We start from the raw sequence: 23,039 nt of genomic DNA on the forward strand, positions 1-23,039 counted from the left end.
CATTGAAGTATACGCACTTGAGCCCATCTCTGTGTCTGCAAGTAGTCCCTGTCAGTGCTACCTTCTCCACAGCCTCCCTACAGTCTTGGACATCCTGACACACAGCTAGCTTACTTGCTGGACTACAAGTCCGGATCCCATTCCCCTGCCAAATTAGTTTAAACCCCCCCCGAAGAGTGCTAGCAAACCTGCCCCCCAGGATATTGGTGCCCTTCTGGTTCAGGTGCAACCCGTCCTGTTTATACAGGTCCCACCTTCCCCAGAATGCAGTCCAATTGTCCAAATATCTGAAGCCCTCCCTCCTACACCATCCTTGCAGCCAAGTGTTCAACTGCACTCTCTCCCTATTCTTTTCCTCTCTGTCACGTGGCACCGGCAACAACCCAGAGATGACGACTCTGTAACGTTATCTGTAAGCTTCTGGCACAACCTAACATGCACTTCTGATGGCTTTCTTCACCTTCTCTTACTGGCCAGATACCTCCTCCAATAGGGATGCAAATACCTCACACCTTACACCTATCAGCTTTGTTTGAATTAACAAAATCCACATGGTCACTGGCCACCGCATTCGTGTAGCCACTTTCTCAAATGAAATTGAAAAGACTTCTACATCCTTCTCATCAAATGTAGACAATGCCTGTACATATTTAAACAGATCCCCATCAGGCCTTGGCCTACCATAGAGTTGCTCATCCTCACTATCATCCTCATCCAGCCTACCATCTCCCTTCATCTCCACCCTGCTTAGTCGACTTTACTCTCAAATTGCTAACTTCTGAAGTTGAAAATCTCTGGTTTTTGCTTTTCTTTTTCCTTTTTCTGTCTTTCATCTTCCTCTCCTTTTCTTTTAATTCTACTTTTAATCATATTTCAAACTGTCTCAATTCCTTTTTGTGTTCACGTTGTGTTATCTGCAAATGAATTGCAGCCATTTGCCAAGATTCTGATGGTGTTTCCAACAAAATTTAAATGCAAAGCTACAGCTGTAATTATCTCTCCTTTTCTCACAGACAAACACACCCCCAACTCCAGCTTGTCTGCTAATTCTAAAAGCTTTGCCTTGCTCACCTTTGGTAAAATCTCCAACTTCACTTCTTCCACACCCAGATAAGTCTTAGAGACAGAAATAGCCATTGCTACACAAAGCACTGTACAAACCAACCGAATTCAACATCCAAACCAAAAGACACAAAACAAACAAAAGACGCTGCCTTTGAGCCCAAAATTCTCCCTGTGCACATTCTCCCCGTCCCCGCGTTAGTTTTCTCCAGGTGTGCCATTTTCTTCCCACAGCCTAAAGAAATGCAGGTTAAGTGAAATGGCCATGTTAAATTGCCCGTACTGTTCAACGATGTGTAGGTTAGTTGCACTAGTGAGGGGTAAATATAGAGTAATGGGGAGGGAAATGCATCTAGGTAATTTACGTTTTGGAGGGTTGGTATTGAGTTGATGGGCCAAATGACCTGCTTCCACACTGTAGGGATTCTAATCCTGAAGCCAATTTGGGATGATCGATTTTGAACAGGACAAATGTCCCCAGTTTGCTGTGGAACAGAGAAGACTGAGCTAAAATACTTTAAGATGGTAACCTGGACTCCCACCTTGTCGAAGGTTAGATTCTCAACAGTATGGAAACAGGCCGTATAGCCTAACAAGTCGACACTGTCCCACGGAAGACCAAACCACCCAACCCCACTCCCCTACACCATATTTGTCCCTGACTAATGCATCTAACACTTTGGGCAATTTCTCGTAGCCAATTCACCTGACCTGCACATCTTTGGATTGTGGGAGAAAGCCAGAGCACCCAGAGGAAACCCATGCAGACACAGCTAGAATGTGCAAACTCCACACACTCATATGTGAGAATTGAATCCGTGTCCCTGGTGCTGTGAGTCCGCAGTGCTAACCACTGAGACACTGTGCCGTCCCACTAGCTTACAGTAAATGCAGTTGTCAAATGGGTATTCCAGATGTGATCCGGCTGGTCAAACCACGTAACTTTAAGCAAAACACAATTTATTTAAACTCTCCATTAAAAATACATTCAAAACTTAGAGGCGTTTATAATAACTTTACTGGGAATCTTAACAGAATAATAGATACAGTACCATTCACTAATTAAGTGTTCCAATGTACTAACATCCCTTAAAATCATCCCTTGGCAAAAAGGCACATCCAAGGTCAATCAGTCTTGCACGCAGTTCTCCAATCCAGGAGGACACACCAAAGACAGGTTTTAGAGAGAATAGCAGTGAGTGATCATTCACTGAAGCATCCAACCTATCACCGACTGCAAGCACCTGGTGACTGTTATAGCTCTGAAAAACTGGAAAGCCTGGTCTGTGAGAGCTGGCCTTTGTTATCATTATTAATGTAAAGAAACCCTACAAGCCTCCTAAGTTAATAACTTCAGCTTTTTGCAGTAGACAGTATGGCATTTAAGATCTCTTTTCAAAGAAAATGAGACAATAACCTTTTTTAAAAAAGTGACAGCATTGTCAGAGATGTTCGATACCTGGCCCTTTACAATAATGCTCAAGGGGATTCTTCGTGTTTCTAGCCACACAATCAACTCGGAGGGACAAACACAGACGTCAGATGTTCAGTGGACAGGCACAGACCACCTTTCAAAGACGTGAGTCAATGCAGCTGAAACCTATCCAACATGGAGCACCACATGGTACACACTGGGAATTGAACAACATCCCGATACACACACCAACCCCGGAACATGGAATACCATATGGGACACACCGAGAAGAGAACAGCAGCCAGACACGCACACCCATCTCCAACATGGAACACATCGGGAAGTGATCAACAGCCCGACAGACACCCCGACTCCTAAACATGGAGCACCACATGGGACATATCGGGAAGTGAACAACAGCCCGACTCACATCCCTGTCCATGGAGCACCACATGGGACACACCGGGAAATGAGCAACAGCCCGACACGCATCCTCTGTCCATTGAACACCACATGGGACACACCCGGAAGTGAAAAACAACCCGACGCTCAAACCCCTGTCCATGGAGCATCACATAGAACACATCAGGTAGTGAAAAACAGCCAGACTTGTATATGGACCACCACATGGGACACACCGAGAAGTGAACAAAAGCACAAGACACACAATTTCACTGTTTTGGAACTTCACAACGTCAGTACTCTATACACAAGGGAGCCAAACACCAAGGTCAGGGAACGATACAGTGGGACAGAATGATCCACATTAAAGACAGAAACAGACAGTTAATTAACTGAAAGCATGTTGTGGAAATAAGGAGAAAAAAGACTGGGTAATGTGACTAACTGGACGATTGACTCTTAGAGAGCAAAATTACAAGAATGAGAATATTGAAAAAAGGTATTTTCAGATCAACTGAAATGGTTTGTTTAATCAAATTCTAAAATGGCTTCACAGAACACATCAAGCAACATAAACTGGGAGAAGATGACCGACTAACACGGAGAGCTGTGCAGACCATGCTAGTGCTCAGTAAACTGGATTATCTGCCCTGCGTGGGGAGTATTGGAGACTTTTACTATCATGTGAGAATGATACACATATCAAATTCACTGAGCTGGGAAAGATTTCTATCTCCATTAGGCCAGTATAAGATGTGAGTGTGAACGTTTGTATGCGTATGGTGGGGGGGGGGGGGGGGGGGGGGGGGGCGTGCATTTGGGGTGGTTGAATGTGAAAATCGTTCCATGAGAGAAAATACACTGAAAGGAAACCAGGTTAAATATGAACAACTGTCAGGGATTTGGATAATCCACAGAAAGAAACTGAGGGATGTTTCATGGACAGATGAGTTTAAGTGTTTGAGAATATTAAAAGAAAGATATTTCCAGACATTATAGCGGTATGGATCAGCGTGTTCAGGAACTTCAGTTGGGTGGGATTTTTGTCTGAGTCCGAATCAGATTTGTTTCTGCAGGTTTCAACCCGAAAGAGTCAGCAGCAGATTGTTGTCATCATGAAGTCTGTATTTCACGGCTCAAGGTTCAAACAACAGATGGGTTAAGTCAGTGAAGTACATTCTGGAACAGTGAGTAGTTAAAATTAATAATGGTCAGGGCATGGTGTCAGGAATCAACTCATGGCCAAAGAGATCACCAAAGGTTTGATTCGTCTGTGTCAAACACCACCTGCAGGTTCCCCTCCAAGCCACTCACCACCCTGACTTGGTGTTCCTTCACAGTCGTTGGGTCAGAATCCTGGAATTTCCTCCCTAACGGCATTATGGGTCAACCCACAGCAAGTGGATTGCAGCAATTCAAGAAGGCAGCTCAGCACCACCTGCTCAAGGGCAAATAGGAATGAGCTGTCAATGTTGGCCAGCCAGGGATTTCGAAGTCCAGAATTGCATTAAAAAAAGATATTGGCCAGGTATGGGATGGAGTCCCTGGAGGGAAATGGAGTTTGTAAACATAATAGTGGGCAATGACCTCCACACTCCCAATATTTAAATAACAAGGACAGTGAGACAATGGTTCACATCTGAAACTGAGTAGGTCAACACAGAGACCCATGAGTAACACTGCCAGGAGCAAGGAGGGAGACAGTAATTGAACAAGTTCCCTGATGCAGTTAGTAGTGGTCTGTGGAGTCAGTATCTGGATTCAGAGTCTCAACATGAACAATAATAGTCACAAGAAGTGAAGACTATATGAAAGAACAGTAACGCAGTCATAACTGGTTTCTAGAAAAAAAAACTTAGCCGGACGGTTTGACTTACCAGGGACACCAACGATAGACAGGAAAGGATAATAAAAATATTGAATAATGTGAAGTGCAAAATAGATCCGCCATGATAATGACAGCCAATCATAATATCGCGAAAGGAATGAAATATCATTGGATAAATCCCTGTTCATTGTTGGAACATTCCAGACTAATGTTCTCAGTATATGATCGCTCGTCCCCATCTCCATCTGGAGCTCCTTATCCCTGTTAGTGCTGTCGATGATGCTCCCGTTCATACTATGGGATAACACATTGAACGATTTCCATTTATCATTAAAAGATGGAAACTCTCCACTGGGATAATTAAAGTCTATGGAGACTAACATTAATCACAGTCACGGAACAAACGGGCTCAGTTAACCCCTTCCTTACATAACAGTTCATATCATCATAAAAGAGAATATTTACTCAGTCTCGATGGAATGGATGAGGGTTACTGACGGACGGACTATAGATTTTTTTTTCCTTGTACGTGGTAGTATTGCCAGAGCACTGCGGGGCTGTATATGTCCCACTCGGGTATCGGACGGAGGTGAGGGGGATGTGAGGGTGCAGCTTTTCTAAATTTTGTGGTGGCAGGGGAAGGTGCCAAGAGTGGCGGGTGGGTTGTTGGGTGGAGTGGACCTGACAAAGGAGTCACGCTGGGAATGATTTTTATGGAACGCAGATCGGGGTGGGGAGGGAAATATATCCCTGGTGGTGGGGGCCTGTTTGTAGGTGGCGCAAATGGGGGAGGATAATGCATTGTATCTGGAAATTTGGCGGGATGGAAGGTGAGACACAGGATGTTCTTGAACTGTTGAGTTTGGAGGGATGATTGTTGAAGGCAGAGGTATGGGAAGTGGATAAGATGCAATGGATGGCACCATCGACCATGTGGGAAGGGAAATTACTGTCTTTGAAGAAGGAGGCCATCTGGGATTTACACTGGGTTCAGAGTGTGGTCCTGGAAAAACAGAACGTGTCAGGCAGCATCCGAGGAGCAGGAAAATTCGACGTTTTGGGCAAAAGTCCTTAATCAGGAATAGAGCTTTTGCCCGAAACATTGATTCTCTTACTCCTCGGACGCTGCCTGACTTGATGTGCTTTACAAGCACCGCACTCTGACTGTAATCTCCTGTATCTGCAATATTCATTTTTCCCTACATGCTATGTTCAGCCAGTTCTGTAGTACCGCCTTTAATTTTGTTCTCACTGCTGTAGGAAATATGTTGTTAAACTAGAAAGCATGCCAAAAAGATTTACAAGTATATTGACAGTGTTGGGTGGGGCGGTGGTGGCGAGTGATATTGAGCTACATGAGAGTAGTAAATGAGAAAATGGGCTGGGGCTATATATCCCTGGAGCGTTGTTTCTGAGGATTGACCTTACTGAGGTTTATCGTGGTTAATCCTGATGCTACAGGGTGAGCTATGCCAAAGGCGAGGGAAATAGTCAGCACAATTATTCACATTAGAACTGGACAATTATTCATCAACAACATGTTGCCGAACGATAGAGGTAGACTGAAGAATGGGACTGGCCGTAGGAGTCAGAATTTGGATGGTCCAATCACATGAATGAGAATAAAACTAAAGGCATTGCCATATCAACTGAAAGGATTAGTGATATCACATTCTCAATCCACCTCACAGAACCCGACCGGACACCATACACCCAGAGGAGATATCTGTTCAGCATGGAACACTGCGCCGTCCAGACTAGTGCACTGCTGAACACTACCCTGCAATCAGTCCAGAGCGGAACAATGGGCACACTGTCGCAGTGCATTGATCTATAAACCCAGGTGAGATATGTGTTCAGCAGGAAGCACTGTGCAGACCGGGTTGGTGTATTGTGCAATGCAACCACAATTTACCCAGAGTATGCAAACCACAGCAGTGCATTGATTTATAAACCAAGATGAGATATGCGACCAGAGTGTGGAACTGTGTCCATCATCTCAGTGCATTGCTCAGCAACACTGTGTTAGATCACTGCCCAGTGTGGGGAAACTTGCAGCCCATGCTGGAAGTAACAGGATGTACAGCTCCAAACCATTTACAGCTGCATATCTCCATTGTATCTTGACACAGGGATGCTGTGGGTGTGAACAACACCGCCAGAGAGAAATGGCGGAGAATCAGTTCAAGAGTCAACAAATGGGAGGGGTTTGGGTAATAGACAGAGAGAGCGAGATTGAGAGACAATGTCATGGAAGGATGTGTTCCCAGGATCCAGAATTCTGAAATGAAGACATTTCAACGGAATCCTGCAACATGAGCCAGTGTTTCCAGGAATGATGGGTGAATCAGATACTGGTGTGAGTTCAGATGATGGAGAGTATTGAGGATGAGCATTTGTTTGGCAGCTTTGTAACTGTGAGTAGGGTCAGCAGAATCTTCGATACATTGGGCTGCATCTAACAATAATTTATCACAGTGACATTTTCACTGAGTATGACAGAAGGATTGTCTGTATGAGACTGAGCTAGTTTCCTGGTGATATCTCAACGAACTCACCTCATTAACTACCTATCCCACCCCATGGCATCCCTCTCATTCAATGCCAGCTCGATTTTCCTTCATGGTTGGAGGTACTCACGAACGTCCGCATGACTTTAGATATTCCGTGATCCCTGGCACTGGTGCCATCTTCAAAAGGCCAAAGGGCACACGGTTCAGCTTTCTCCGGTTGGAGCTGCCCTGCACAGTTTACCATTAATGGAAAATTGCACAACGGTTAGTCAACAGAGTCACGGAAATCTTGGTGGATGAGCTAGTACAGAGGAGGACCATTCTCTTCCTAGAGTGGGCCACACAACCAGACCCATCGAGCTTGGTCTGAACTCACCACCCAATTCAGTAGAGTTTCTGCGGTCTGAAGAAATGTCCAGCAATACAGGACAAGCACCAATAACCTTCCCCGTTCTGTCAGGACAAGGGTCACCATATTCTCTCTGCTTCCTCATACTCACTGCATATCTGTTATCGCACCGACCCCTGAACAGGGCTCATGCTTCAACACTCTCACTACTACCAGCAGTCTCCCTTTCTCTCTCTCTCCCTCCACTTAACCCCCCACACCAATAACACTGCATAGATAAAACAGTGTGGACTGACTCCCTCGGGACACCTCACCATGTCCCTCACCTACACTAGCACTAACAGCAAGACCACCCACTCCCACCCCTCTCCCACCCTTTCTCCCATTCCAGGAGAAACAGCCTGAAATAGGACAGAAAGGGCCAAGTCGAGAGTTACATTCCGTCACCCCCACCAATATGTGGGGAGGACTCTGATACAAACCAGAGAGACCAGGACGCCTCGTGTGAAGATTCCGAAACATCCACGTCCCGCCAACCGAGTAAAGAGCAAAGCTCAGTGAAGATCAATTCTCACTTTAAACCCACTGGCAGTTCTGTTCACCCTGACACAACATAAAATCCGTGGCCCTGATGCCATCTCCCTTTTAGGTTGAGCTGGTACAAATGAATCCCCCCGGTCTCGGTGGGCAGAAGGGTGGGCTCACAACACATCGTCACCACCACCTCCCAGGGAGGGAGCATGGAGGCTCCCTGCTCCACTTCCTCCTGTAAACAGCTCAGATACTGAAACTAATCTCTGATATTTTCTGCTCTCCCCACTTGTCCTGACATCTTCAATAATTTGTGCTCATATACACGCAGTGCCCTCTGCTGCAACACCCCTTTATACTTGTACAGAATGTATTATATTGATTTCAGAGTTATTCCTACCAAGGTGCATCACCTCACACTGCACCTCACATTGATTCTGATCTCCCACAAACCTGCACCCTACAGCAATGTGTCACTCTCCTGCTGGAGTTCCACGCTGATCTCCACGAACTTTATAATTCATCCAGGTTTGGTATCTGCAAACATTGAAATTGTCCTACAGGCACACTCCACACAGAAATACTGACTCACTCACTATTGTGAACAAGTGCAAGACTAACACAGTCCCTTAAGCCAGACCTAAATACTGGCGAACAACAGAAAGAATAATTGAAATATTGACAAGGCTACCATGGAGCAAGAGAACTGCTGGCAGGCACTCCATGTCTCTGTGTGTTTCTGTGTATTAGTGAGTCTCTCTATGACTCTGTATTAATGTGTGTCTATCTGTGTGCATCAGTGTGAGGTGAGTCTGCAGTCTCTATGGTGCTTACAGTGATGTAGTATCCCCCAGATACGAGATCTGATGAAGGGTCCATTCACTTTTGTCCACAGATGCTGTCAGACCGGCTGAGCTTTCTGTTGCTGTCAGTCTCTGCTGGCCTCCCCATACAACTGTACATGTGGGAGTGGAGGGTGATAATCATCAGGGATTCAGTTTGGGAGGGACAGAGGGAGGGGTGCAGCTCAAAGCGCCATCCAAACACAGACAGATACACACACACAAACACACATACACAGATACACAGACACACACCGACACATAGACACACACACACACGCACACAAACAGACGCATACACAAACACACACATACACACAGACAGAGGCACACCCACTCACAGAAACAGGCACAAACAGACGCACAGCAATACACACAACACACACACAGATGCAGTCAAAAACAGATACATGCATCGATAGACAAACACTCACAGAAACAAACACACATGCAGGCACACATACAACTGCACACAGACACACACACATACTCAGAGACACCCCACACCCACACAGACACAACCACACAAACACACACACACACACACACACACACCCGGATGCAGAGTGACACAGAGCACAAACAGATACACAGAGATGTACATACGCAGACTGACATACACGCGCAGACTCGTGTCCCTCAGCCCTACATTCTGATGTTCCATTCATCCCTTCGGACCTGCTACACAGGGGCAGATCGAGGCCACTCCAATGGTTAGGTGTAGTTTCAGAAATGTACTTGGAAAATCCAGGCTGGGTCAGGAAGTGAATCCCCTATCCATCTTTCCATGTTTCCAATCTCTACAACATCTGCTTGAGATGTGGGTCAGACCCAGGTACACTGGGAATGCAGTTCCCATACCCCACCCAGGGTTAACTCAAAAAATCTTCTGCTCTCCTTGAATGCAACGTTGTACAACACAACCTCCATGAAAATAACCAGTTACTTTCCAAACGAATAACATGACAACATAAGAAATGGGAGCAGGAGTAGGATATTCGGCCCCTCAAGCCTGCACTGTCTTTCAATAAGGGCATTGCCGATCAATCAAGCGCTCAACACCACTTTCCTGCTAACCCCTTGCTTCCCTCAACTTGCTGATATGTGAAAAGCCATTCACCCCGTCGGTGTACCTTGGATGCTGCCTGAACGGTTGTTCTTTTTCAGCATTACACTCTTTCAACACAGACACACGTACACACACACATACGCACAGCCACCCCACACCCAGATACACACACATGCCCAGATGCAGAGAGACATGCAGGTGCACAAACAGACACACAGAGATGTACACATGCCGACCGACACACACATACAGGCACACATACGCAAAACACACACAGCCACAGATGCCACCAGGTTCGTCATTTCCCCTCCCCCCACCTTATTCCAGATCCAACCCTACAACTCGGCCCTTCCTTCTTGAACTGCACAACCTGTTCGTCTTCCTTCCCACCTATCCACTCCACCTTCCACTCTAAACTATCACCTTCAGCCCACCTTCATTCAACAATCGCCTTCCCAGCTACTTTCCCTTCAGGCCACTGCCTTCCATTTATCCTTCGGAACCCTTGGCCCACAAGCCTCATTCCTAATGAAGGGCTTATGCTCGATATTTCGACTCTCCTGCTCCTTGGATGCTGCTTGAACAGTTGCGCTTCTTCAGCACCACACTCTTTCAAGAGAGACACACGCACACACACAGACACAGAAACAAATACACAGACAGCCTCAGACACACACAGACACACGTAACGACACACACATAAACACACTGACAGCCACACTTCCCACCCATGAAGACAACGACACTCTCCCTCCACACACAGACACTCACCCTCCCCACACACGCAAACCTAGGCTCACACACAGGCACACACAGGTGCACACAGACACACAAACACACACACACACAAACACACACACGGACAGACATACTCAAACAGTGACATGCACACCCACAATCCCCACACGTGCACACATCTGCGAAAACAGGCACACACAAACAGATATATATACTCAAATAGACACACCCTAACACAGGGGCAGACACATGCATAACGCACACGAACACACAGACACAAACACACATAGCCACATTCACACACATAGGCACAAAGATACACAAACAGACAGACATACACACAGGCATGCAGACAGAAGCTCACACTCATTGACGTACATCACACAGGAAACACACCCATACAAACCAACACACAGGCAAGCACACACACAAACTCACACACACAAACAGATACCCACAACCACCCATAAACAGACACCCACATTCCCCACACACATGCACACACACAGAGATGTACACTGACACACAGGCACGCACACACACAGAACAAGGGCACACACTAACACACACAGATACACAAAGACATGCATACACACGCAGACGCACATACATACACATAGCTGCCCACACAGGCATACAAACACAAACACACACACAGAGATGCACATACACACATTGACGCACACAAACACATACACACATGCACACACGCACGCACACACACATCTAGTAAAATGCAATGTTTAGTGATTTACCCTTACAAATAAGCTTAGATGTAAGAAAGGATTGAAAAGTCCTAAAACGCTCCAACAGAGCATGGCATTGTATCATTTTCAGCAGAAGAAGGAGAGGCAGAGGGAGAGGGAGGGGAGGAAGGGAGGCTTTGAACACCATTCAATGATTCACCCCAAAACAAAACAGTTCCCATTCCACACCGATGCAGAAATAGAGATGCAAACATACATACAAACACTAATGCAGAACACACAAAGAGATAGATACACATATAGAGTCACACAAATCGACAAGCGTGGACAGAAATATACAGATGCATACAAACACACATGCAAGCATAGAGTTATACAGGGGGTTTGAAAACAGACATATCAGCCCATACACTCAATTCTAACGATAATCTCAAACTAAACTCGTCCACATTCCAGCGCTTGAAACATATTTTTCCAAACCTTCACTTATTCTTGTACTTAATAAAATGTCTTTTAAACGTTGTAACTTTCCCAACATCTATCACTTCTGAGGACGTTCATGCCGTACACGAACCAAATGATGTGTAATCACAATGCACTTCATAAGTCCTGATCAGGTATACACAAGAACTCTGTGGGAAGCTCGATTGCTGGAAATCTTGATGAGATGTTCTTATCATCAATAGCCATAGCTGAGGTGCTGGAATACATGAGGCTGACTAAACGTGGTGCGATTATTAAACAAACTGGCAAGGAAAAGCCAGGGAACAATAGACAAGTGAGCCTGACATCGGTGGTGGGCAAGTTGTTGGAGAGAATCCTAACGACAGGATTTACATGTATTTGGAAAGCCAAGGACTGATAAAGGAAAATCAACATGGCTTTCTGCATGGGCGGTCATGTCTCACGAACTGGATTACTTTTTATTTGAAGAAGTAGCAAAAGGCATTGATGAGGACAGAGCAGTGGACATGATCTATATTGGCTTCAGTAAAGCATTCATCAAGGTCCTCCATGAAAGATTTGTTAGCAAGGTGAGATCTCATGGAATACAAAGAGAACTAGCCATTTGGATACAGAACTGGCTCTAAGATAAAAGACAGAGGTGAAGGGTTTTTTTTCAGACTGGAGGCCCGTGTCCATTGGTGTGCCACAAAGATTGGTGCTGGTTCCACTGCTGTTCATCATTTACATAATTGATTTGGATGTGAACACAGGAGGTATGGTCAGTAAGTTCATATTTGACTCCAAAATTGAAGGTGCAGAGGACAGAGAAAATGATTACCTCAGATTATAGCGGGATCTTGATCAGATGAACTAATGGGTTGAAGAGTTGCAGATAAATTTAACTTAAATAAATGTGAAGTGATACAATTTGGAAAGGAAATTCAAGGCTTAGCTTATACATTTAATGTAAAGTCTCTGGGGACTGTTGCTAAACAAAGAGATCTTGGAGAACAGGTTCATAACACTTAGAAAGGAGCGTTGCAGGTATATAGGATATTGAAGAAAGTGTTTGATATGCTTGTCGTTGTTGGATAGTGCATTGGACGTAGGACTTGGAAGGTTATATTGCAGCTGTGCAGGACATTGGTTAGGCCACTCTTGAATACTTCGTACAATTACGGTATTGCTCTTCGAGAAAGGATGTGTGAAACCTGAAAGGATTCAGAAAAGATTTACAAACATCCAGGGTTGGATGTTTTGAGATTTATGGAGGGGCTGAACATGCCAGGGTTATTTTCTCTGGAGCATCAGCGGTTGAGAAGTAATCTTAGAAGTTTATATACTCACAAGTGGAATGGATAGTGTCAATAGCCAATGACTTTCCCTCGGGGTTGCACGCTCCAAATCTAGAGGACATAGGTTTAAGGTCAGAGGGGAAGACTCAAAAAGGAACTAAGGGGCAACGTTTTCAATGAGAGGGTGCTGTGTATGTAACGAGCTGCCAGAAGAAGTTGTGCAGTCTGGGACAATTACAACATTTAAAAGGCATGTGGACAGGCACATGAATAGGAGGTGTTTAGGGGGATATGGGCCAAATGCTGGAAAATGGAACTACATTAATGTAGAACATCTCTTTGGCAGGGATAAGTTGGGTAGAGCTGGGTAGCTCTATGATAATACGTCTTCTGTATACCTTTCTCCTGTCATCTTAAAATTACCCCATAGTCTTGAAATCCACCACCCAAAGGAAAGGGCACCTTCCATTCAACATTATCTATACCTCTCTTTGTTTTATAAACCTCTATAAGGTTGATAAGGTTTCAACTTTCATAGCTGCAGCAGAAACGTTCCTTGTCCATCGAGCCTGTCCTTATAACGTAAACACTCAATTCCGTGAAACAGGGAGAAAGTGAGGACTGCAGATGCTGAGGATCAGAACTGAAAATGTGTTGCTGGAAAAGCGTAGCAGATCAGGCAGCATCCAAGGATTAGGAGAATCGATGTTTTGGGCATAAGCCCTTCTTCAGGAATGAGAAAGATGTGCCAAGCAGTCTAAGATAAAAGGTAGGGAGGAGGGACTTAGGGGGGAGCGTTGGGAATGCGATAGGTGGAAGGAGGTTAAGGTGAGTGTGATATGCCGGAGAGGGGGTGGGGATGGAGAGGTCGGGAAGAAGACTTCAGGTCAAGAAGGCAGTGCTGAGTCCGAGGGTTGGGACTGAGATAAGGTTGGGGGGAGGGGAAATGAGAAATCTGGAGAAATCTGCATTCATCCCATGTGATTGGAGGGTTCCTAGGCGGAAGATGAGAGCGAATATTAAGGAGGTCGCAACAGAGCTACTGAAAGAATTACTGACTATTCGTCAAAGCTGGTTAGATACTGGAAAGGATCCTGCAGACTGGAAAACAGCTATTGTTCCCCTAAACATTTAAAACAGGACGGAGAGGGCAAACAGAAAACTAAATAGCTTGATGTCAGCTGTGAGAAAAACATTGTAACCTTTTATGAGGAATGTGACAACTAGACACTTGGAAAATAATGATATGATTTTCACCACGGCCCCTGTTCCCCAGCATTTCTGGAAGTTCGTTTCTGCACCTTCTTCTGTGGAGACAGAACCAATGTAATCCTCTCAGCAGGCAGGTGGCTTCTATCAGCTTGTAATATATCGGAGGCCTGCACTCCGGATATGTCACCCACTCTGCATGGGAAGTTCCAGAATCAATCCAATACACTCATGGTGATGGATATGTCACCCACTCTGCCTGAAAAGTTCCAGAATCAATCCAGTTCACTTCATGGTGAGTGTCAGCACAGTCCTGTCCCTGGTGTGAGTTTGAAGGAGGAGGCACAGCTCAGTGACTACCTCATTTTTGAAAGACGCTGGTTTCACATTTTACACTTGGAAATGGTCCAGCTTAGACAAATGTTCCTGGAAATTCCTGGTAAGAACATGCAGTGCCCTGGTCGTCCCTGTGTACACAGTTTCTCTTCTGTGTATCCACAATTCCATGTGTTTACCATGGACCCAGAACACTCTGTAAATGCAGTGCTCATATCTCGTCCAGACTTGGGTTACCATACACTTGGATATCCCTGAATAGACGCAACAGCTGATAACACAAACATGTGAAAAGCGTCCACAGAACGTCTCTTTTCTCTGTAATTACTGGAGCAAGTCAAATCCTCACACACGGTGCAGCCAACCAGTGTTGAAAATGTTTCTGTTCTTAGCAGAAAAAACAGTTACATCTCTGCACGGCCCTACAGTTACACTTAATTTCTTAAAAAAAAATCAGTTGACAATGTGCCATTCCGTTTCTTTGTCTCTCAGCAACTATAAGGGCGGCACCAGTTTTGCCGATGGAGTTGATCATTACACTCAGAGAAGAAAGACAGAGGGATTATAACTCAATGTAAACTGGGGCACCTCTAAATTCACATGATATTCAGGAATATGGGAAAAAGGGGAAATTTTAGAGTAAGCTCCCATTTTATTTTTCTTCTGGTTCATCATCAGCAGTTCCTATGTTTGCTTTTCATTTCTCTCTCTCTCTCTCTTTCTCGCTGGGCATTTTTACATCCACTCAACTAACCTTTCCCTCACACATCCGAACATCTCTGATATAAATAACATTACTTCCCGGATTTTTCAGTTGTGATGTCGGGTCACTAGATTCGAAACTTTATCTGTTTTTCTCCTGACAGAGGCTGCCATACTTGCTGAGATTCACCAATATTTTCAGAGGCTGTGCAATTTTATTTCAGATCTCCATCATCCACAGTTCCATGGTTTATTTCCCCTTTAATTCTGTTGTTTCACGAGATGTCAGCATCACCGGCAAGGGCAGCATTTGTCATCCATCAGTAAATGCCATTGACTGCGAGACCATTTGTCAAGACAATATGGAGCCAATCTTTTTTTTGTGACAGTTGATTTCTTTACCAAAGGCTATCATTGAAATAATAAAAGAAATCCTGATGGTTTTTGGTTGCTGTTTGTAAAATGAGGTTTCTTTCCAATTGTTGCCACTTAAATTTAAGTTCTATCATTGATTCTGGTAGAATTTGAAACAATGCCTTTAGTGTCATGACACAGCAAGTGAAATTATTATTCTGATATGAGGTTCCTATTATGAAATAACTGGAGAGACAAGTACAAGCTTGTAGTCAAAATATTTGTAACTGGAAGAGTGGCCAGAAAAGAACTGGAGCCGTAAAATCTGAAGTTAACAAGGCGGCAGATGATGGCTTATTTTGGAACAGCACTGAGGCAGAGATGGAGACTGGGGATATTATAATGGTGGGTGTAGGCAGGGTTGATAACAGAGAATATAGAGACATAGAACAGTTCAGGGCAAAAGGAAAACTCATGTCTGAACAGTCTTGTTCCTTCTTAGATGTTTATGAGTGAGGATTCGGAAATTGATAGAAATGATGTGGAATTTGTGACTGAAACTGAACGTAACAGGTTATGTATTTGTTAAATATAAATAACAGAAATAGCAATAACCCTCACCATCGCTAATAGAATTGACAGAAATAGGCTTACCAGGTACAACAGTAATAGCAAGTATAGGATAGTAAAGTGCTTGAATAATCATTAGGACGGGTCGTATCCGCAACTCTAACCATGCCCAATCCCTAGAAAGCACGTATAGACCCAAGGACAAACTACTGTCCATTGTTGGAACATTCCATTCTAATGCTCTCAGATTCTGATGCATTGTTGGAACATTCCAGTCTAATGCTCTCAGATTCTGATCCATTGTTGGAACATTCCAGTCTAATGCTATCAGATTCTGATCCATTGTTAGAACATTTCAGTCTAATGCTCTCAGATTCTGATCCATTGTTGGAACATTCCAGTCTAATGCTATCAGATTCTGATCCATTGTTAGAACATTTCAGTCTAATGCTCTCAGACTCTGATCCATTGTTGGAACATTCCAGTCTAATGCTCTCAGATTTTGATCCATTGTTGGAATATTCCAGTCTAATGTTCTCAGATTCTGATCCATTGTTGGAACATTCCAGCCTAATGCTCTCAGATTCTGATCCCTTGTTGGAACATTCCAGCCTCATGTTCTCAGATTCTGATCCATTGTTGGAACATTCCAGTCTGCTGTTCTAAGATTCTCTTCCTCTCCCTCTCCCTGAAGCTGCTGACCCCAATTATCTTGAGGCTGACGCTGCTGCTGATAATATGGAATAACAGGTTGAAGGAAACCCCTTACTGATGGAAGAGGGAAACCCTTCAACGACACAGTAAGTATCCATGGAGACTGACAGCAATCACAGTCAATGTACAAACAGCTCCAGTTAACCCTTTCACGACAATCCTTATAAGTCACAATAATACTTGGTCTGTTTGGGATGTTGTCATCGCTGAATATTGGGCAAATAACATCATCTCCAATCGTAAAGTTAGTGGTGAGGAGAGAGATGATGCTTTCTATTCACTAGCTCGATGATCCTAAGATGTTTTGGCAGGGTCGGAATTGCTGGGCTCCCATGGCTGGCTGTGTCTGATAACCAAGCCTGCTGCATCCTATTGTTTTATTTATTTATGTTCACCTTTGACATGTATCTTTCCATCATTTAACGGCTTAGATGGAATGAGGCATTTCTGAGAGGCTCCTACCGTGCCATAAACAGTGTAGATACAGTCCATGCCTCATGGTCCTTGCAGATGCGGCCTGGTCCTGTGGAGTGACGGTCAAGCTGTCACAGAACCATGATTCTTCTTTTTACCTTGCCCCAGGTATTGCTGGGGTCTCTAGCAGGATTTTAAGACTGGAAATCTCTCCCAGCTGCTACACCGTCTCTGAGATTTCTCTCAGAATTGTCTTTTTGATGTTCTTTCCTCCTGTATTGGAGAACTGCAGGTGAGACAATCTGTTTCCTGACTTTTTTGATGGACAAGTGTGTCTTTATAGGATGTTACCATATTGGGACAGTTATTTTTTAGTAGTTAAACAATCTATTATTCTGCTTTTTTGTGTTTTGTCGGCAATGGTTGAATGAATTGTGTTTTGCTTAATGTCTAATATTTTGACCAAGCGAATTGCATCTGAAACACAGCACCTCATATTTATCTTTAAAATTAAAAAAAAGTTCCGGTCAAGACTACTTTCGTCATATATTTTGAGATGTGTCTGCTCATAACAGTTCCATAACAAAAAGGACAGATATTCACGTTCTAATTGGCTAATTACTTAGTGAACAACATGTTGCAGAAACACGAGATTTCACAGCGGAATACGCCATGCTGGAGGAGTGATCGCTCTATCAGGAATTATATCGCAGAGTTAATCCACCTCACAGATCCAGCCCAGACCGTATAAGCCCAGACGAGATATCTGCTCAACATGGAGCACCGTACAGACCAGGTTCAGTACAACATAGTAATCAGTCTATGATGGAATGTAGCACAGGTCTCTCTAGTCCACTAGCTATCTATCCAACACGTGGAGCAGTACAGTACACACCGATGCATTGATTCAGAAACATTGACAAAACGATTTTCCCAGCATGGGGTGATATGCAGCCCACACCAGTGTCTTAATCAATAGACGTGGACAAGGCATCTGTACAGTATGGGGATCTGTGCAGTGAATGGATCTGTAAACCGAGAACAGTTACTGTCTAAGCAGCTGTTTTCACCACTCCAGTACATTCCTTAGTAACACTGTGTTAGATCACTGCCCATAGTGAAGAAACATGCAGCACATGCTGGAAGTGACAGGATGTGCAGCTCCCATCCATTTCCAGCCCAGATGTCCATTGTGCCATGACAAGGGGGTGCTGTGGGTGTGAACGCCACTGCCAGAGAGAGATAGCAGGGGAGTCGGTTTAAATATCAACAAACAAAATATTTTTGGGTAATAAAGGGAAAGGGAAATTGAAAGACAATTTCATGGAAGATCGCAGGTTTCTGAATGCTGAAATGAAGATATTTCGACAGCATCCTGCAAGTTGAGCCAGTATTCCCAGGAATGATGGGTGAATGGGTTATTGGAGTGAGTTCGAATGATGGAAAGTTTTGGGTGAGCATTTCTTCTACAGCTTTGTAACTGGGAGTGGAGTCAGCAGATTCTTCAACTCATTGGGCAGAAACTAACATTCATTTATCTCAGTGTCATTTTCATTGAGTGTGACTGAGGGATCGTCTACATGAAGCCGGGTCAGTTTCCTGGTGTTACCTTATCGAACTCACCTCATTAACTACCCACCGCACCCCATTAGTGTCCCTCTCATTCAATACCAGCCTCATTCTCTCACCCTTCATGGCTGGAGGTAAACACCATCACTTGGATGCCCCGTGGATATTCTGTGATCTTTGGCACTGGTACCACCCTTAAAAGACCAAATGGCATACGGTTGAGCTTTGTCAGTTTGGTGCTGCCCTGCACAGTGGTTTGAGCTCACCACCCAGCTCAATGCAGGATCTGCGGTCTGAAGAAATGTCCAATAATACAGGACAGGCATCAATAACCTTCTCCATACTGCCAGGGTAAGGGTCACCGTCTTCTCTCTGCTCCCGCACACTCATTGAAATCTGTAATAGTATCTACCCCGGACAAGGCGCATGCTCAACCACTCTCACTGCTGCATGCCCACCTTCTCTCTCTCTTTCTCTCTCTCTCCACTTTAACCCCACACTATAAACACTGTTTATCTGTTATAGCACCTACCCGAACAAGGGTCGTGCTCCACCACTCTCACTGCTGCACGCAGCACCTTCTCTCTCTCTCTCTCTCTCTCTCTCCACTTTACCCGCACACTATAAACACTGTATATCTGTTATAGCACCTACCTGAACAAGGCTCATGCTCCACCACTCTCACTGCTGCACGCAGCACCTTCTCTCTCTCTCTCTCTCTCTCTCTCTCTCCACTTTACCCCCACACTATAAACACTGTATTCTGTTATAGCACCTACCCGAACAAGGCTCATGCTCCACCACTCTCACTGCTGCACGCAGCGCCTTTCCTTTTTCTCTCTTTCTTTCTCGTCTTTCCAGTACCCTCACACGGTGAGAGAATATTCTGTAGAATTTTGATTATGGATGTTCCAGAAAATGTTCCAAGTAATTTCTTTTTTCTGGAAATTGTCAGTGCACCAGTATGTAACATTTAAGAGGAAGGAGTAGAGATGTATGTTTTTCAAATCACATCCAATTAAAATCCATCATAAGGCCAATCAACCCTTCAAATGTGCTCTAGCTTATAATGAGATTGCGGATTATTCGATGGTTTTCTCAGCTCCATGTTGAGGAACTTTCAGTTATTCAACCCCCTGGGTTCCTGTCACTGACCAGACGACATTCAGGCACTTTTCCCCCGGTTTTCTTCCAGCGCTTGTTCGGGGGCATTTCCCATGGGGACGGACACACCAAACAATATATTCCATAAGTTGTATACTTTCATGTAATGATAAGCTCATTTTACACAGACTGACCAAAATCTACACTTCTTTTATGGTTATCAGTAAGCAATAACAATTAGTAATCTGTTTATTTCACTTGTCTCACTTTATATTATTCAGCCAAAGACAGCTTCCAAGCACTTGTCTCGTTATTAAATACAATTTCTAGCCGAGAACGCTTTTATCCTTATCCGTTATCTTGACTGTTATATTAATTGTAACTTTTTACCTTGTTCGGAAAGTTTTTATTATCCTTTGTCTGTGGCTGTTTCTGTCTGTAACAGTTACACAGTCGCCCACTCATTTAGCTGGATGGCTGTTTCGTGATGCAGAGGGAGGACGCCAGCACAGGTTCAATTTCCCACACTGACAGAGGTTACCATGAAGAGACGCTCTCTCAACCTCACCCCATCACCTTAGGTGCGCTGACCCTCAGATGTAATCACCACGAGTGGTCTCTGTCTCATGAAAGAACAGCCCCATGGTCCATTAGAACTCTATTCTATCACTTTTGCATTTATTTTATCTATCTACCTTACCATTTGTTTTGCATTATGTTCCTGGGTGTTTTGGATTAGTGTCATTTTGTACTACTGCCAGCATTTCTCCCACACCGCAAATTCCTGCCACATAATCCTTGACTCCATTGTTATCGATGAACCGTCTGTCTGAGCCTCAAAAATATTCAATATCTCTGCCTCCAATACTCTGCGGGAAGAGATTTCCAAAGTCGCATAACACTGAGAAAATAATAAATAACCTCATCTGGGGTGTGAGGTTGTTAATTTGTCTCCTTACCTGAGAAAGGTTACAATTACATTGAAAGCAGTTCAGAGATGCTTCACTTCACTTATTCCTGGGATGAAGGGATAATATTATGGAGGCTTTAACAGATTATTCTTGGAATGAGAGGTGATCTGATTGAAATATGCAAGACCTTGAGGAGCATGGATCAGGAAGATAACCATTGGGTGTTTGTCTAGTCCAAACTTGTCATTGTCATAGAACTTCTATAGTTGGAAGCAGGAAATTCTGTCCATTTAGTTCACACTGGCCCGCTGAACGGCAGCCCAGCCAGACCTATCCCCCTACCCTAACCATGTAATCCTGCGTTTTCCATGACGAAACCAGCTAACCTACACATCCCTGAGCACTATGGGCAATTGAGCATGGTCAATTAAGTCTAACCTGCACATCTTTGGACTGTGGGAGGAAACTGGATCACCGGGAGGAAACACACACAGATGCGGGGAGAATTTAAGGTTGCAGTTGAACGCAGCTCCTTGGTGATATGAGGCAGCAGTGCTAACCACAGGTCCATCATGCTGCTCCGTTATTTCTATTAGTTATATGTGGCTGACTAAAGCAATCTGCCTGACTTGTGCCTATCACTGAACCTGTCGCAGTCTGAGACCTTTATTATCGGCCATATCTCTAACCTGGTTACATTAAAATTTGTTACAAACAATGGAGGAGAGGTACTAGAAAAGGTAACAGTCGCACCCTACAACCACAGTCAGAACCGGAGTGAGGAGAATTTACAAAGTGGGCATTTATTCAAGTGCAAATATTTTTTTCCCAGAAGTTTGTGATGGCTGAATCTTTTTATTATATTGAGGCTGGCTTCATCTGATTTTCCATAGACATGTGTATCAGGGATAATGGAGAGAAAAGTGCAGCTGAGAGCACAATGAGTTGAACCATGACCTACTTTACTGGTGGAGTAGTGTCTAAGGGTCGAATGGCCCACGAGTGTCCCTCAGCCCTGTGTTCTGATGTTCTATTCAGCCCTTCGGACCTGCTACACAGAAGCAGATCGAGGCCACTCCGATGGTTAGGCCTTGTTTCGAAAATGTACTTGTAGAATCCAGGCTAGCTCAACTCCACTTTCCTGCTACCTCCGCGTATCTCTCAACTCGGTTGTATGTCCGAAACCAATCCACCCCCTGTGTAAATACATTCAGTGACCCACCTTCCACAAATCTCTGGGTTCGGGAATTCCAGTAATTCACTACCTTCTGAAAGATGACATTTCTTTACATCTCAGTTTGAAATTCGATGTCCCTTATTCCGTATCAATGTCCCAGAGTGAGACACTCTGCCCAGGTGTGGAACCATATTCTCAACAAATACCTTGTCAAGCCCCCTCTGTACATTAAAAATGTGTTGTTGGAAAAGCGCAGCAGGTCAGGCAGCATCAAAGGAGAAGGACAATCGATGTTTCAGGCATAAGCCCTTAACGTCGATTCTCCTTCTACTTTGATGCTGCCTGACCTGCTGCGCTTTTCCAGCAACATATTTTTAAGCTCTGATCCCCAGCATCTGCAGTCCTCATTTTCCCCTCTGTACCTTGTCCATTTCAGTAATGTCACGCTCATTCATTTCAAGCACAATGAATAATTGCCTCACCATTTTTGATGTTCTCAATAATTCAACCCTTTCATCCCAGAAACCCGCGTAATGTACCAATCTAGTTACTTTCTGCATCAGCATGATGGCTTTATGTTTCATGCGCTGGAACACTCCAATCCCTTTGTACTGCTCCTTTGTTGGGACTCCTCTTCATTAAATAACAGCCTGCCTTTTGGTTGTCAGTGTCATCCTCAAACTCGGATGTGTATTGCACTCAGCACCCTCCCTCAGGCTCTCACTATAGATGAAAATAACTGAAGCCATTGGACTGATATTGGTGCTACTCCAGCACATATG

This window comes from Chiloscyllium punctatum, chromosome 52 (assembly GCF_047496795.1).
Source record: "Chiloscyllium punctatum isolate Juve2018m chromosome 52, sChiPun1.3, whole genome shotgun sequence".
In the NCBI taxonomy this organism is placed as follows: Eukaryota; Metazoa; Chordata; class Chondrichthyes; order Orectolobiformes; family Hemiscylliidae; genus Chiloscyllium; species Chiloscyllium punctatum.